Source organism: Monodelphis domestica, chromosome 2, assembly GCF_027887165.1.
Source record: "Monodelphis domestica isolate mMonDom1 chromosome 2, mMonDom1.pri, whole genome shotgun sequence".
Taxonomy (NCBI): Eukaryota; Metazoa; Chordata; class Mammalia; order Didelphimorphia; family Didelphidae; genus Monodelphis; species Monodelphis domestica.
Genome location: NC_077228.1, coordinates 84,444,706 through 84,461,262, shown reverse-complemented (window position 1 = coordinate 84,461,262; position 16,557 = coordinate 84,444,706). Strand labels below are relative to the sequence as shown.

The following is a 16,557-nucleotide window of genomic DNA, read 5'->3' as shown; positions in this document are numbered from 1 at the left end:
CAATGTCAGAAAAGCAAGGAAATTCATGACATGGTTATGAGAAGGTGAGGATCCAAACTGGCTGGAGTTGAATTCAAATAATGAGGAAGTATTATAAAGTCAGACTACAACTAGAGACTGGAATCAGACCTCTGAATGCCCTTTGAAAAGGCTGTCCACCATCAACTCTCTCATTTTGCAGGTGAGGAAGCTAAGAGTCAGAAGTTAGGTGATTAAGCCAAAGGTACACCTGTGTGATAGAACTGAGATATGAATTTCAAACTTGTAATTCCAAATTCAGTGGTTTTTTTTTTTAACTTTATCCTCTGTCTTAGAATCAATACTGGGTATTGGTTCCAAGGCAGAAGAGTGGTAAGGGCTAGGCAATGGGGGTCAAGTGACTTGCCCAGGGTCACACAGCTAGGAAGTGTCTGAGGTCAGAATTGAACCCAGGACCTCCCTTCTCTGGGCCTGACTCTCAATCCACCAAGTGACCCTGCTGCCCCCTAAATTCAGTGTTTTATGTTGTTCGCCAACCACTTCTAAGAAGCTGAGAAGCAAGTGAGAAAGTGGAAACAATGAGTGTCATCAGATTTTCTAGAGGTGAAAGGAAAGAGAAGTGTGGACTAACAATTTAGAGGGATGGTTGGGTCATCTAGGCCTATTTGGTAATGTACCTGGAATTTTTAAGCAATAAATGATACAAGGCCATTTCCTCAAGAAATAACATTGATATTAACAGAGCATGCAATGTGTTACCAAAGAACGGGTTCCACTCTTCTCATGTAAAAGACCCTCTGTAAACCCTAAACATCTTGTGACAGGATCAAGACACATCTTTATTCCTTTCCCAGATACATACATAATAGCAACAAGTTTTTAAATTGTATTCTTAAAACACACACACACACACACATTTTTTTTCCCAGCCAACTTCAGTTTTAATGATGGATACCTAATGGTGTTATCAATTTTTAAAAAATAATTTAACATGAAAAGGCAATATCAGCTCTATACAAAAAAAGATAGGGCAAAAGAGAAAACCATAAAATATATGGCAATGTCTTAGAAGCTAACCCATTAACTATAGGAATCAGCCCTAAAAGACTAACCAAAATGGCACAAATCCACCTAATTTTAGCAAAACATGAGACCTTAAAGTTCAGAATGTTAAGACTGAGAATGCCTCGTGAGATACTATTACATGAAATTGTGTATTTTTTAAAGAATAAAATTTTAATTATATATTATATTACTATATGAAGGTTTATATTTTTGTTAGAATAATAATTTAATCATATATTAATAGATATGAAAGTATGTATTTTTAAGAATAATCATTTAATCATATATATATATATATATATATATATATATATATATATATTTCCTGTTTTCTCTTTCTTACTAACCTGACAGTTTGTCCCTTGGATCTCCCCAACAGTTCCAATTGGTGACATTTCTGAAGAGAAAGTAGACTTAAAGATCTCAACTCCTCCTTCATTACTTCCTCATAGGGAAGGTGGGTCTTTTCCCAAATAAGGGAAATATCAGACCCACCCTGCTTTGGGATGCCTCAGAGAGGATGGTCTTTTTCTGAAGCTAGGGGCTGTAACAAATGAAATTCTCTGGAGCCCATATGTTTAGTCTTACTATATTAATTTATTAAAAGACTGCTCAAGATTTCTAACTATACAGAGGACTCCCTAGTCTAAGCAGATGCCAAAAACTGGATTGGAGCCCCAAAAGAAGAGACATGAGTGCAAGCAGCCAAGCAGTTGGGCCAGAGAGAACAAAGGTGTAAGTGGGATCAACTAAGAGTTAGGTTTGGGAAGAAAAGAAAGCAAGGGAAAGCATGGCGGGAAGAATATTGACTCATTGACCCATCCTGTTCCCAGGCTATTCAGTCACTGTTGAGGGAAGCCTCACTCAGTCTATACTTTTGTATTTCCTAGGATTTGACACATAGGCAAGTCAAGTGTCCCATCTGTCCCATCTGTGCAAAATGTCCCATATTTGGGAAGAAACTGAGATAGCATGGATTCATCCTTTTTTTATGAGAACCTATCAACATGTGTCGATCTCATTGCAAAAGTTTTATTATAAAAATCTGGCCAACCCTGAAATCCAGGCTGATCTCCAGTGATTAGCCTGTCAACATGTTAGTGCTACCTGCATGTATTTTTAATAAACTCCTTTAGTTATCTTGCTCCTGAATTTTGCATCATTAATTAAGGTAAAAGCCCAAAAAAGGAAAGAATCTTTCTTTCAACAGAGACTTCCCTTATATGCAACAAATTTGGCTGTAATTCTATAAAATACTTTTTGGAGATCATCAGGGATTAATTAACTAGTTAACAGTAATTTCTCAAATATTCTCTATATACTATAAACTCTGCTGGGTTTTAGGAAGGAATGGGCATAAATAAAATGACCCCTGCCTTCAAGGAGCTTACAATCAGGTGTCAGCAAAGTTCACCATCTGTTTTTGTGTGGCCAACTAAATAAGAAAGGTTTTCATATTTTTAAATGCAGCAAAACTTTATTTTAAAAGGTAAAAATTATTCTTAGATCATAAGCCCATACTAAAACAGACCTGGGCTATAATTTGTCTAACCTTATAGGACCACTGTGTGCAGCATACAATAAGTGCACAATAATATTTGTTGGATTATAGCTTTGTGTGCTGGAATGATCATTGATGGACCTAGGAGCACAAAAAGCCTGACTTCTGGTCATTAATATCCATGGGGAGCTGGGAAACCTTAGGCAAAACATATGCCCTTTCCAGGCCTCAGCTTCCTCATTTAAAAAATTTAGTCTCCACTGAAAGAATTCTTGTATTCTCTTTAGTTTTAACATTTTATTTCAGTCATATTTCATATTTCATGGATTTATTTGTCCATTTGAAGTTGTAGTGACATCTTTGAGGCTGTGGCATGGCTATATTCAGCACAACTTGGCCTAGAATTCATTATTTGGTGTCCAAGGAAAATAAATATCCAGTGAGTCAAAGGAGGAGCACAGTTTCAACCTGGTGCCTCCCATGAAGGCTGCCTCATGGAAAGAAGGTTTGGCTCAGGTTTAGCTTTAGGTTTGGTCAGGAAATAGATATTATCTATTTTTTTTTCTCCTTCCAAGGTTGCTGCCAAAGTCCCAGTAACTTTTATTAAAGCAAAAGCCTCAAGTCAATAGAAAGAAAGTCTGAGAGGGGAAGCCAAACACACCATCAGGGGCTCCACCTTAAAGCATAATTTGTGAGCTCACCCAAACCAGCATAGTATGGAAAGGTCTCTCCATGACCTCATAAAGTGGTTGGTCTGCGTGTCTATATAAACAGCAGGAATCACCAGAGTTATCATCTTCCCAAATCAAGTAGTTCCACTTGGGACTTGCCTGGCTACAACTTCCCCAAAAGTTACAAATAAATTGGATTATTCCATCAATCAATCAGCATATATTAAGGAGGATCAGGAAAAGCTTCCACTAAAAAATTTGTATGCGTATGTGCAGTAGGGACCTGTTATCTGGTCTTGATGTCCACAGTTTTAGTTATCAATCATCCGGGGTCAACTGTAAAATGCTACCACCTAGTATGCCCAGTCTTAAGGCTCTTCTGCTTTCATTTTCATTTTACCCTATTTTTAATTTGGTTTTTAAAAATATTTTGGGGGGTAAGAGGAGGCCAAGGAGCATTGAGCTGAGGGATGGGAACAGAGGGGAAAGCACAGAAATAGATATTATATATTATATATGTAATGTGTAATATAATTATATTGTTGATTATAATATTGTAATAATATGCTATATATAATTAAAATATATTATAATAAATAAAATTAAATAATATATCTGTTCTCCCTATATACACACATATATATTATATACACACACATATATATGGCCAGCATGTTTGCTTAGACAATGGTTCCAGATATCTATCCAGGGTAAGTCTTGGAATTCATCCCCCTTGAAGATGGCACCCAATTTTAATCAAATGGCTTAAGAGTAGCTCTCAAATCATAATGCCAGGTTAAATATCAAAGAATATCAAGTTTGAGGAGATCCCAATGGCTATCTAATCTAGCCCATACCTTTAAAAAAAAAAAAAGTCCAACTCTATAGCATGTCAATTAAGTGCTTTCCTTGCCTGAACCACTCCCTCCATAGGCAGTCAGTTTCCCTCTTTCAATAGCTCTGATGGTTAGGAAAGTTTTTTTTTTTAAATTTCATTTTGTTTTTCCCTGGTACTAGGTATAAATTTTCCTCTTTGCATTTTCCACAGACTACTGGTTCTGCCTTGTAGGGCAAACTGAGTAAATTGAATAATCCCTCTTCCATGATTTCCATTATTTAAGATATATGAAGATAACTAACATATAATACAAAGTTTCCTCATCTTCAAGTTAAATAACCCCAGTGCTGGCAGCTAATCCTTATATGATATGGACTCACAGTAATGATTATCCTCCTCTGGATGTTTTCAGGTTTATCAATGCCCTTTTGTGCAAAAGGTCTTTATGGACAAAGAATTTTTTGCAATTCAAATAAGCACCCCTCCCTAAAGGATGAATTTTGAATAAGCAATCAGATGCATATATAATAGGTTTCTTATCCTTCATTTCACTAAAATACAGTTCAGGATTGGAATTATGAGTGTGATAGAAAATAAAATGATCAAAGGTTCAAACTATACACAAAACTATTACTAAAGTTGTCTTCTGCTTGCCAAAAAGTGGTAGGCAACTTGTTCTAATAACATTGTCAATCAGAGATCCAGACAAAAGATGAGAACAATTCAATCGATATGGAAACTTTTATTGAGAGTAGACTGCTCCATGGTTATGCCCTTAAGATATTTAGATAGTTAAGAACATCAAAAAAATCTTGTAAACTCAAAACAATGAGTGCACTCATTAGGATCTTGACTAAACTGGTCTAATTTTAAGATCATTTTTTTCTTTTAGTTTTGTTAATTTTGTGACTGAATTAAAAAATATGGCTTTGTTCAGATGAATGTATCACCTGCTAACTGTAACCAGTTTTACACAATGCATAATGCAGAATATCCAAAGCTCTTATGGAATCTTCCTTTTCCATATTGCACAGCAGTTCCATCTAACCTAGATCCACAACTGCAACCACCAATACCTGTGTTGGAATTGTTTACTACTTCCTTTGTGACTCCATTAAAAAAAAATCAGTAAGGAAGATCCTATTTGCTTATCCCAGAATTTTACTGTTGCTCATGAAGTTAAAAAAAATGGGCATCTGTCTAAAGACCTGGGCTCTCTGTGGAGATTTTCTTTCCATCACCCACATTACTCACTATTTGATAAGTAGGTTTTGGACGCGGGTACTGCTATGGAAAAAAAAGAAAGTATTAATGTGATAATATCTGTCAAACCCTTAGCACAGTGCCTAGCACATTGTAGGTTCTATATTCTCTTTCCCTCCCCCAGCCCCATCCCATATCTCTCCACTAACTCTAAAAATCAACTACTGCCTTTTGTCTCATTCATTAAAGTTAATTTGTAAATTTCCATGTTCTTCCACTATAGACCCACAGCAACCTTTATTGCAGCAAGATGAGAATGGGATTTGAAATGGAGTTCCTGGATTTCCACGTCTAGTTCTTTACATAATTAGTCCTGTGATTACAGATAATTTGTAGAATTTTAAAGCTGGACTTTTTTTACTGCTCTTTTACCTTAGCCAACTCATTGGTCTTTAAGATTCCTTACAGCTCAGTCTGTCGTTTTATTATCCTATAAATTTCCTGTCATTTAGAGCTAATAGTAATTTATCTATCAATCAGAAGGAGTGCTAATTAATGAGTCACTCAGATACTTAAGTGGATCTGTGATGTCATTTCTGTGGGGATTTCCTCCTATGATGCTGACTCCAATTTCTATCTGCCCATTCTTTGTGACTCTTAGCTTTGTCCTCCCATAAATCTTGAACAAAGTGTCCACCTAAACTCCTTTGGGGCCAGGGCATTCTTTCCCTCCTTTGACAGCATAAGAATACCACCTTGTCTGTAAAGCAGCTATGACAGGCATGACCTAAGCCTACCTCTTCCCAGTGTTCAGATCAGATGCGATAATATTGTGAAAGTCCTTTTCCACTCAAGCATTTCACTAAGGGCATCACCTTCACTGTTTTTCCTTTGTAGGAAGGTCACACCACTAGTTCCATGATTTCCTGGGTCCCCTTCAGTCTTCTTTCCTTAACACCTCACTTTCCTAGCATCACTTAACCACTCTAAGCTTCAATTTATTGTCCATAAAATAGGCATAACATTGCCTCAGTCTACCACCTCCCAGACAATAATTATTATTATTAAAACTAGATGAGATAATATCTGTTAAAGTGCTTTGTAAGTTACCAAATTCATTACTCAATTAAATAATTTATAATTTTCCTTCATGAAGGTTTTTCTTCTACTGACTCAAATCACAACCCAGTCAGTCAATCAAAAAGCATTTATTAAGCATCTATTCTGTTCAAAATCTTAGAGTGGATTCTAAGTAGTAGAGTAGGGGAAAGAAAGAGTTTATATAATACAAAGTCTCTGTCCCCATGGAACCATGGAGTTTAAAGTCTAATAGCAAAATAAGATACAGAATACTATCATTCAAAATATTAAATAAAAAGTGGTACTGTATGGGATACTAGGTTTGGGCCCATAAGGGACCTCAGCAATGATATAGTCCATTCTCACTTGACAATCCAAGAGGGAAAGATCTTTACTAGCAATAATTATCAGATAAGGCTTTCTAAAGGAGATGCAAGTGTTTAAAAAGATGGAATTTGACATAAGAAAAATTTAGTATTCACTTTGGTACCAAGATTTCCTCTTGAAAACAAGCCATACAACTAGTTAGACACACTGCGGCAGCAACTATAGTTGGCTTTATCTCTAGTGAAGTCTACGCTGTTCATAAAATTCCAGCTTCAGATGATAGTTCTGATATTTACTGGCTAATTTCCTGTTTTACATGATATAGATCTCCTTCTGCTATCTATCCTACGATGTGTAAATCTTTACCTTCTCTTCTGTCCTCTGTAAAATTCCATCATTTTCATTCTGTCTTATAACTAAAATCTACACAAAGATTTAAAAAATTTTGCTTGTGGTCATTGGCTTTTGTGTGCCAAGGAACTATGCTCAGCATGTAATAAACCAGTTACTAAAATGTCTCCTATTATTGATAACTACAATCGACCACATAAAAAGAAAATTGTTTTACTGACTTTAACTTATTGAACATAAACCGAGTGATCACATATAATCTTTTAGATGAGTAATTGCAATTATAAGTTTCACAGAGTTTGGCCCAGTTAGTAAACTATGTCTAAGATGTCAATTATAAGAATAAGAATATTAACCATAGTATTAGAAAGGATATAATTTGGTATATTGGAATATTATAGCTTCTGTTGGAGGAATAGAAATTCAGAATAAAGAACTTCTGTTGGAGGAATAAAAACTTCAGGTCTGTTGAAACCCATGCAGAATATAGCTTGCCTGATGATAGTGTATGAAAACAAGCTTGGAGTGTCCAGGTGTTGTTTGATCCTTTGAAGATTTATGCCAACTATAGACTGCCTAGAGTATTATGGTCAAGAAAGGTAATTTGATCTAAGTATGTGATAGTTAATCTTGTACTGAATGTGGAACTTTGTATCAAACATTCGAAACCCTTGTTCCCAAACATCATTGCATATTTCTGAAAATTCTATGCATCTTCTACTGTGTTAATGACTTATGCTAATTAATGGTCAAAACCCTATGAGGCACATTGTTAAATATCTAAAGGAGTTTTAGCACAAAATGGATGTGGTAAGATCTCTAGATTTAACTTATCATCATTAAAGTTTGGATCCTCAGCTCCAAATTATGGTCCAGAGACTTCTTTATTTTTAACACTTATTATCTATCAATGGATCCCTGGACAATTTTATATCAACAGAAATAGAGGAGGAGGGTTAGACAGAAAAAAGAATTGGCATAAAGACATTAAATAGGGAAAGTGCAGGATCTATTCAGAAGACATAGAATGATACAGTTCATTTGGGTCATAGAAAAGAAGGAAGAAATGTTAAGATGTAGAGGCAGGAAAAGAGGGCCTCTCATTTCAGGCAAAGTTGTTTAAATCTTACTTGGTAAGCAATAGTGACCTACTAAAGATTTTTAAAAAAGAAGTAACAACACCAAATTTGTGAATAAAGAAAATTAATAAAGGATTATTGGAAGAAGGAAAAAAATGAGTAAGGAATCAGTTGCCAAAGTGGCAATTGCAATTGCCAAAAGGAGACAATTATAAAGGTCTAGGGAGCTGTCAATGAATGCAAAAAAAAGGGAAGAAGAGGAGGAGAAAGATATAGAAGATGTCAAAATAGAATCAACAAGAACTGGTAACAGTTTGAGATGAGAGAAAAGAAATAGTCAAAGGTGAACCATAAAATTTAAAAGTGATACCACTCACAGAAAGAGTAAAACCAGGAAGAAGTTAGAGCAGAGTATTTAATTAAGTAATTAAGAAGTTAGTGAAGGTCAAAAAAGAGACTGTCAAAAAATAGAGGGAAAAATTGGGGTGTAATCTGCATAAAGTAAAAAAAGTATAAAAGTAAATGAGATTTCCATGGTAGGGAGACTACAAAGCCAATGTCTAAAGGCAGAAAATTTGAGAACACCCACTTTAAGGAATTGGGAATAAGATCAGGAATCAGGGAAGGAGATGAGTTGAAGTGTTAAAAAGATAGAAGAACAAGGAGAGTCCCACTTCAAGAAATGGTCAAGCATCTCAAATGCTCAGGTCAGCTCATTGAGGATAAGGATTTTTTTTTAAAGCCCATTGTATCTAGAAGTTAAGATCACAGAAGAACAATTACAGTAGCATAATAATGGTAGAAGGCAGATTAAAAAGGGGTTTAGAAGAAAGTGGATAGTGAGGAAGTGAAAGTATTCTATGTGGATAACTTGGGCTTTGTGAATTGTTATCAATGGAGGAAAATATTCAACACCAGAAACAAGCCTCTTCAAATTGAGCTGGCATGGTCATTAAATGACACACAGCCCATAAAATGTTCTTCACAATTTCATAGGACCAACATAAACTTGTGGTCCACTGGCATGGCATTCAAGAATCCAGAGACATCTTCAAGTCAAATGAGAAAATGCAATAGAATTTTAGTAGAGTTATACAAATATAAAGGCATTATTATTATTATGCTTGGAAGCTTGCAATTAAAAAATATAGCTACTAACTAACATAAAAAGAAAAGAAAACCAATAAAAGTTGAGGCTAAGTAAGCATAAGGTGTATTACTGTATATGAGAGCACTTTAGTGGAATATATTACTGATTTTATAGTGAGAAAAGTGATTTATAGACTAATTGTAAGTAATAGATTTCCACAGTTGGTCAGATCAGGAGATTAATATGTTTTATGCTTATTCTGATCACTGATTAGTTGAATCCTTTAAACCTATTTTTAATCTCTATGAAACAGGGTTGCAAAATTTCCTTTATAGGGAGATAGAAATGAACCTGTGGTTCCATTAGTGTTCATGTCTAGGTAAGGAAACCTTTTGTACAAATGCAAATCTGTACCTTTTCTGCAACTGACAGAATCTTAGAGATATGTAGCGGTTAAGTGACTTTTCTCCATAGACCGGTTAACATTAGCAGCAACAAATGGCTAGATTAGTCACATATCAATGAGACTAAAGGACTGATTGTGAGATTTAGTGTCCTATTTTCAGATAGATGATGAACAGCAAACATCTAGGATAGCATCTGGTCTATGATCTCCTGAAACATTGCACATCCTCCCTCAATCAGAGCCTGATATTTATCAAGAATTTACCACCCACTTAGATTTCTTTGATTACAGGGTCATAGATTTAGAATTAGAAAGGTCCTTAGTAATATTTTATTCCAAACACCTCATTTTAGAGATGAGAAAAACAAAAGCATTAAAGGTTGATTTGCCCTAAATTAGAAACTGAATGATAGAGCCACAATTAAAATCCAACTTCTATCACCCCCAAATCTAGTATTCTTTCCATGATGTCATACTGTCACCTCATTTCATCCCTCTTAGAATCAATATTTTGTATTGGATTCTAAGGCAGAAGAGCAGTAGAGTAGTAAGAACTAGACAATGGGGCTTAAGTGACTTGCCCATGGTCACACAGCTAGGAAGTATCTGAGGCCAAAATTGAACCTAGAACCTCATCTTTAGGCTTGGCTCTCTATCCACTGAGCCACCTAATTGCACCCTATCCCTAACTCCATTTCTTCCTGTCTTACCAGTCCAACTCCTGCACTTCATCATGGAGAAGTATTCCCTCATAAAACACTTTTCTAAAAAAATATATATTAGTTAAAGGTTCTTAATGACTAAAGTTCATGTCTAGGCATAAAATTTTATGAAGGCCATCTAGACTATCAGGGCTATGCCTCACTTTTAGAGAAAGACAGACAGACAGACAGACTTACTTCTGTATTTCTGTATAGTGGAAAGCCAACAAACAACACCATTATTTCTGCAACTTAATTAACCAATGTCACAAAAAAAAGTAAATGAACACCTTTAAGTAAAAAATATATATATAATGGAAAAAAGTAATTGGGTTGAAAAATACTTTTTTAGGGTATGAGAATATAAGAATAATAAATTAGTTTTTCCTTCACTTCTTCTACACAGTCCTACATTTCTACAAAGTCACAACTCCTTTTGTGATTTCACTTTTTAACCCTCAAACTCCAAGTTACTATAGTTGTTGCTATTATCCAATAATTAGTTGTTCAATGATAGAATTCCCTCTTTTTTCTTGGGTTCTAGTCCTGGCAATATCATCATAATTGTTATCATCATTCATCCCAAAGCTAATGTAGAATCTACATGTTCATATTTTGTAGTTGAATTTGCTTTATCACCTGCTACACACAATATTGCTTCCATATTGTGCCCTGGTCAGACTACATTTAGGAACATTGTGTTCATTTAGGAGCAGCATGAATTAAAAAAGGAAATTGATAAAAAACAGGTGATTGTCCAGATCAGGGCAACAAGAATGTCAACAGTCCCTGAATCCATGTTATAGGGGATCAGTTAAAAGATCTGGTGATGCTTAATGTGAAGATGAGAAGCCTCAGGAAGGACATGCGAACATCTTCAAATATTTGAAGAGTTATTCTGGGGGAAGAAATGGGATTTTTTTGGGTTTGGTCTGGGGGGTAAAAGCAAGAACAATGACTAGAAATAGTCAATTGAGACTCAAAAGATATAAGCTTGTTAACAATGAGAGCCATCCAAAAGTGGAATGGGCTACCAGAAGAGAAAATGGTTCTTTTCTACTTGGAAAACTTGAAGCTGAATCAAGTAAACTCTACAGGAGTAGGACTCCTTTCAGTTATTGGCTGGATTAGATAGCTACTGAGTTTCTTAAATGTCTGTGATTCTATAAAAAACATTCAGTTTTTAACAACTTTCCCATCAATTCACTGGATAGTCATTCTCAGAACCTCCTAGTGTATTATGAAAAGTTAAGTTGACTCAGTGACCCATTATTCTCAGATCCCCATGTTTATCCATGTTGATTCAGTCTGTAGTTTTGCATTCCCTGATATCTATCTCATAGGAAGTCACCTTCATTATGTTTATGCCTAGAAAGTGTCATTTATTCCTACCTTGGGGAGGAACTGGAATGAAAGATCCAAACTCTTTTGCTGATGTGAAATTATCCTAATTGACTTCATCTCATTATGAATGTTATCCATAAAAGCAAGCTCAACTTGAAGCCATTTGCTGATCCCCAATGAACAACCCATGGATGTGTTGCTACCTTGACATACTTCAATAAACTCTTTTAATTCTCTTTGACCTGAGTTCTGCCTCCTTAATCGGGGAAAACACAAAGAATTTTCCATTCAACAGTATAGCATGCAAAAATAAGTTTGTCTTTGGCAAACAATTCAAGGTAAAAATTAAACTTTTAACACAAAGCTAAAATAAAATATAATTGATCATTTAATTTATCCATCAAGCTTCTCCTATCTGTAGAATCATGTGTATTTCTAAAAATAGAATGGAAGTGGGGGTAAGACTTCTTCAGAGTGGGAAACTACTGAACATGGAAACTTCTCCCAAGAAGTTTCCCCTCATTATTTTTTTTCTTTCATAGAATGATAGAGATACACAACTTCTCTGTAACATAAGCATCTTGGAGGGTTTCGTGAAGCATTGAATGGTTAAGTGACTGCCCAGGGTCACACCATATTTTATCAGAGACAGATCATGATGAATCCAGGAATCCTGATTCCTGGCTCTCTGTCCTCTGTAGCACATCCTCCTTTTCTAAAATGCCTAATGTGTCATAATATCCATGAAATCTGTGGATATCATCATGTCTATGACTATGTTGTTTTCATCTGAGCTCATTGCCCTGACATTGCACTCATTCAGAACCTCCCAGCAAGACACCAATCAAAAAACTATATTATTATACAGTGCAAACCTACAAACTACGAATTCAAGGTTTGGCTAATTCCCTAAGAAGTATTTTGCGAAGTGTTATCAGATATCTACTATGATGTGTCACTATCTTTATCTGTAGAAAGAGTTTCTCACAGGAAACCATGCATCTTCTGAAGCAGGGAAATATCAGTTTATATGTGTATACATAAAAAGACTTCAGCTAACCACATGCACTAATTGTTAAAGATCTGGCACTCAATTTCTGAGAGTAAATTATTCATCCATCTCTGATCTACTTATAATCAGAATAGCAAAAAGGCCTGTTTTTTGTTCTCTCACAAAGCCATTCAAAATATTATATAAGTATCCACTGCAGTGCTAGAAGGAATAGATAAGGGGAAGAACTTTTCAGGAATTTATTTGAGCCAATTTTTTTTGTTATGCCATTAGTTCTTGTTTTAATAAATAATTCAACATATAAAAATACTCTGCGGAATATTTTCATATGATACCCAGCTTCCAGTTTTTTTTTTTCTTTTCTAAAGCTATTTAGGAAAAAAAAAAGGAGTTGGCTAATGTAAGACATGCCTAAGGAAAAAGAACCACAATCTAATTCTAGGTCTTCCTCTTTTCTACTTACAGACTATTTTTAAATGGATATTATCTTAAACCATTCAATTCATTCCTTGCCATACATGTGTTCTAATTTCGAAAGAACCACACTTTGTAGATAAGCAGGGCTAAGAAGACCTACTGATGAGCTGTTGAAATCAACTTCTTTCTTTTTACTAAACTTTGCCAGAGATTCAGGAGTCAACTTAACATTTTTTCCTAACAAACTGAGTATTGATGTCAAATATTTTTAAGTGGCTTGAAATGTTCAACAGGAGTTCTATTTCCTTCAATTAATGAAGTGGTTCCTCTACAGGAAGTTTGTAACCTCCAAATGCAGATTAAACATTTACTTCTCTATACATTTCACAAGTATTGCTTCAGTTACCATTTAACTCTTACAATGCACCATTAAAGGGGAGGATTCCAATCTCTTACCTAAAACAAACTGGAGAAACAGGCTTTCTTGTAGGCCATATGAGCTATTTGAAATGTAAAACCTTTTAACAAGGGCTGTTACTTTTCATTTCCAGTTTTCCTAATAGCATATCTGTATTTTTTCTTCTTTTTTTACAAAGTGTTTGTTCATGAACCCATGAGATATTTTAGATGAAGTCAAAGTATTTTTGTTATTAGATATTCTGCTCCTTCCTGGATCACTGCTTTGTCATGGTGGCAGGGCTACAAATGCTCTTGATTTTACACAATTTTTAAAATATACAAATTAATTAAATACATAATTAGAAAACACAAATCAATGGTGAAATGTTGATTTCAAAGCTATCCCCAAGCCTTAGTTGAGGAATCAATTTGTCATCAACTACTATAAGGTAGGAATTTAATATAAGATTAAAATATAATTTGAGGTGACAATGAAGTTAGATTGTATCATATTTAACCATTGATCTTTCATTTTAAATGATATTTAGAGTTAATCTAATTTAACCATGTCATTGTAAAAATGAGGAAACTGAGACCCCTGGCATTAAGTGGCCTTGCAAATGTCACAAAATACGTTAATGGCAAAAACAAAATAAGAGCTTAACTAATCTGACTCCTAATACTATGTTTTTCCTACTATCACCCAATTTAAACCACTTTTATTTTGAAATCAAAAGAATATATTTTATCTTTATCCAGTCCCAAGCTACTCTTTAAAAAATCGCTACTTATAGAGTAGGGATGGTGCAAGAGAAAGTCATATGCACAGAGAACCACTTACCAAAAACAATTTGACAAATCAGCAAGGGCAAGAAGAAAATTTTACATTTTCTTTTAGGGAATAAAAGAATTTGCATTGTGACTGGCAACTATCTAATAAAATTAAATTAAAATCACAGAAGAGAATCTATATTTCTGTCTTTCCTTTCCCTGTCTTATCTTTACTCCATTCTAAGTTTTTTTTTCTACTTTCCCTCCTCAAAACTCTTTCCTCCAGCACAGAATCCCTAAATCAGCTTCCAGTCTCAAATGATAGCACTGCTGTTTATTCGGTTTTCTTCAAGCATTTATATTTATGCTGCTGTACAGTACAGTTACTACAAGTCAGACTCTAAGAACTACATTTGTATTATTAGTAATTGGTGTTGACCCATCATAAGGCAAATATTGCCAAAATCACTTAAGTCTAGGGGCATGTTGATAGGAAGTTGGACTTGAAGTCATGATGACCTGGATTCAAGTCCTGTCTCTGACACATTCTGGCTGTGACTCAGGACTGGTCACTTATCTTATCAGTGCTCTAGACAATTTTCACAAATTATTAAGTTACAGAGAAGTTGCACTGGTGGAGAGAAAGAAAGAAAAAGAGAGGAAAAGAAAGAGAGATAGAGAGAGATAGAGAGAGATAGAGAGAGAGAGAGGGAAAGAAAGAAAGAAAGAAAGAAAGAAAGAAAGAAAGAAAGAAAGAAAGAAAGAAAGAAAGAAAGAAAGAAAGAAAGAAAGAAAGAAAGAAAGAAAGAAAGAAAGAAAGAAAGAAAGAAAGAAAGAAAGAAAGAAAGAAAGAAAGAAAGAAAGAAAGAAAGAAAGAAAGAAAGAAAGAAAGAAAGAAAGAAAGAAAGAAAGAAAGAAAGAAAGAAAGAAAGAAAGAAAGGAAGGAAGGAAGGAAGGAAGGAAGGAAGGAAGGAAGGAAGGAAGGAAGGAAGGAAGGAAGGAAGAATGGATTAGAAGAAGGAAAAGGTGGGGTGGGAGGGAAGAGAAAGAAAACCCCAGAAAATCAAATAAGGGAATGTGATCCATCTCTTCCTAACAGTCTTTGAGTTGTCACATTGCTAAAGTTTAGGGCACAGCAATCATTGGGCTACACAATCACGTGGAAGTGGGAGCAGCACTACCTTAACTACTCTTTCAAATCTTATCTTTCAAAGAGTGAGCTAAGCCAAGCACCTTTTCTGAACACTTTCTTCCCTTAGACCCATAAAACAAATACACATTTGCTAAAAAGAAACAGGAGTGCTCTCTGCTCTGCTTCCCCTTACAAAAGCCAAGTCACGTACAGACGCTGAAAAACCTGGGTATTTTTGTCTTCTCTCACAGTTTTCTCTGTTCCTGATTAACTTGACAAACTAGACGCTATTGAATTTTTTTTTCTTTAAAAAAAATAAAAATAAAAGGAAGAGTAAGAATGTTGCTTACAGTTCTGAGTGTATACTAGAATCTTCAGGACCCGTGTATCCCTCTAGCTTTCTGCAAGGCTCCTTTTTCAGTGTCTGGACATTGGCAAGTTTGAAAAAAAAAAAATCATCTAGGTGGGAGGAGCTAGTTTGTGGGTTGGTCTAGTAGGCTGTGCAGATGTTTTAAGGTGGAATTGAAGAAGCAAAGGGGGGAAAAGGTACTGGGGAATTGAAGTAATGTAAAAAAAAACACAGAATATTAAATTTATAGTTAAATTCTTTATGCTTTTGTGTTCGTGCCTAGAATAAATTCGTCTTTATGTAGCTCTTGCTTCCTCCATTATATATATATATATATAATATATAGAGAGAGAGAATTTTATAAGTAAATAATGAATTATAATCGTTCTATCTGAATTAAAAACCAATTAGCTATAATTTGAATGTATAAATTAAACTATGCAAAAAATCAATTTAATATAGAGTTCTGAATTTAACTTGTTCAAAATCCATAAGTAATTTAGAACACACAATTTGAAAACAAACAATTTGTGCCCCTACCTGAAGGATGTCCATTGTTGAATTAATCCCTGAGTGCCATGCATGGATGAATTGGCACCTATAAATACATTATACTTTCTTTTTTAGTTCATCTTGTTCAAATTATTTCATTCAGTATTTTAAATAGTGGCAAAATGTATTCATGTTTTCTTCTCATCCCTTTGCAAAGAAAGTCACTAGACTGTCAAATCCATGTCAAAGAGCTTTTGATTCAATGACTGGATTACAATCTCAGTCTCATCCTTGAATGGACTCAACCTAATTAAAAACGGAACTTGAAGCCTCATTCCAAATCTATTTAA

The 16,557-nt window shown here is 34.9% G+C and overlaps 1 protein-coding gene across 1 annotated transcript in view; it reads right to left on the bottom strand.

The window, feature by feature from the left end:
• The window catches only part of PLA2G4A (phospholipase A2 group IVA), a 166,284-nt gene extending 150,479 nt beyond the window's left edge, over positions 1-15,805 (bottom strand). The window contains exon 1 of the mRNA XM_007480974.3: positions 15,717-15,805. The gene's annotated coding sequence lies outside the window, so the exon portion shown is untranslated. The remainder of the gene's footprint in view (positions 1-15,716) is intronic.
• Between the last annotated feature and the right edge of the window lie 752 nt (positions 15,806-16,557).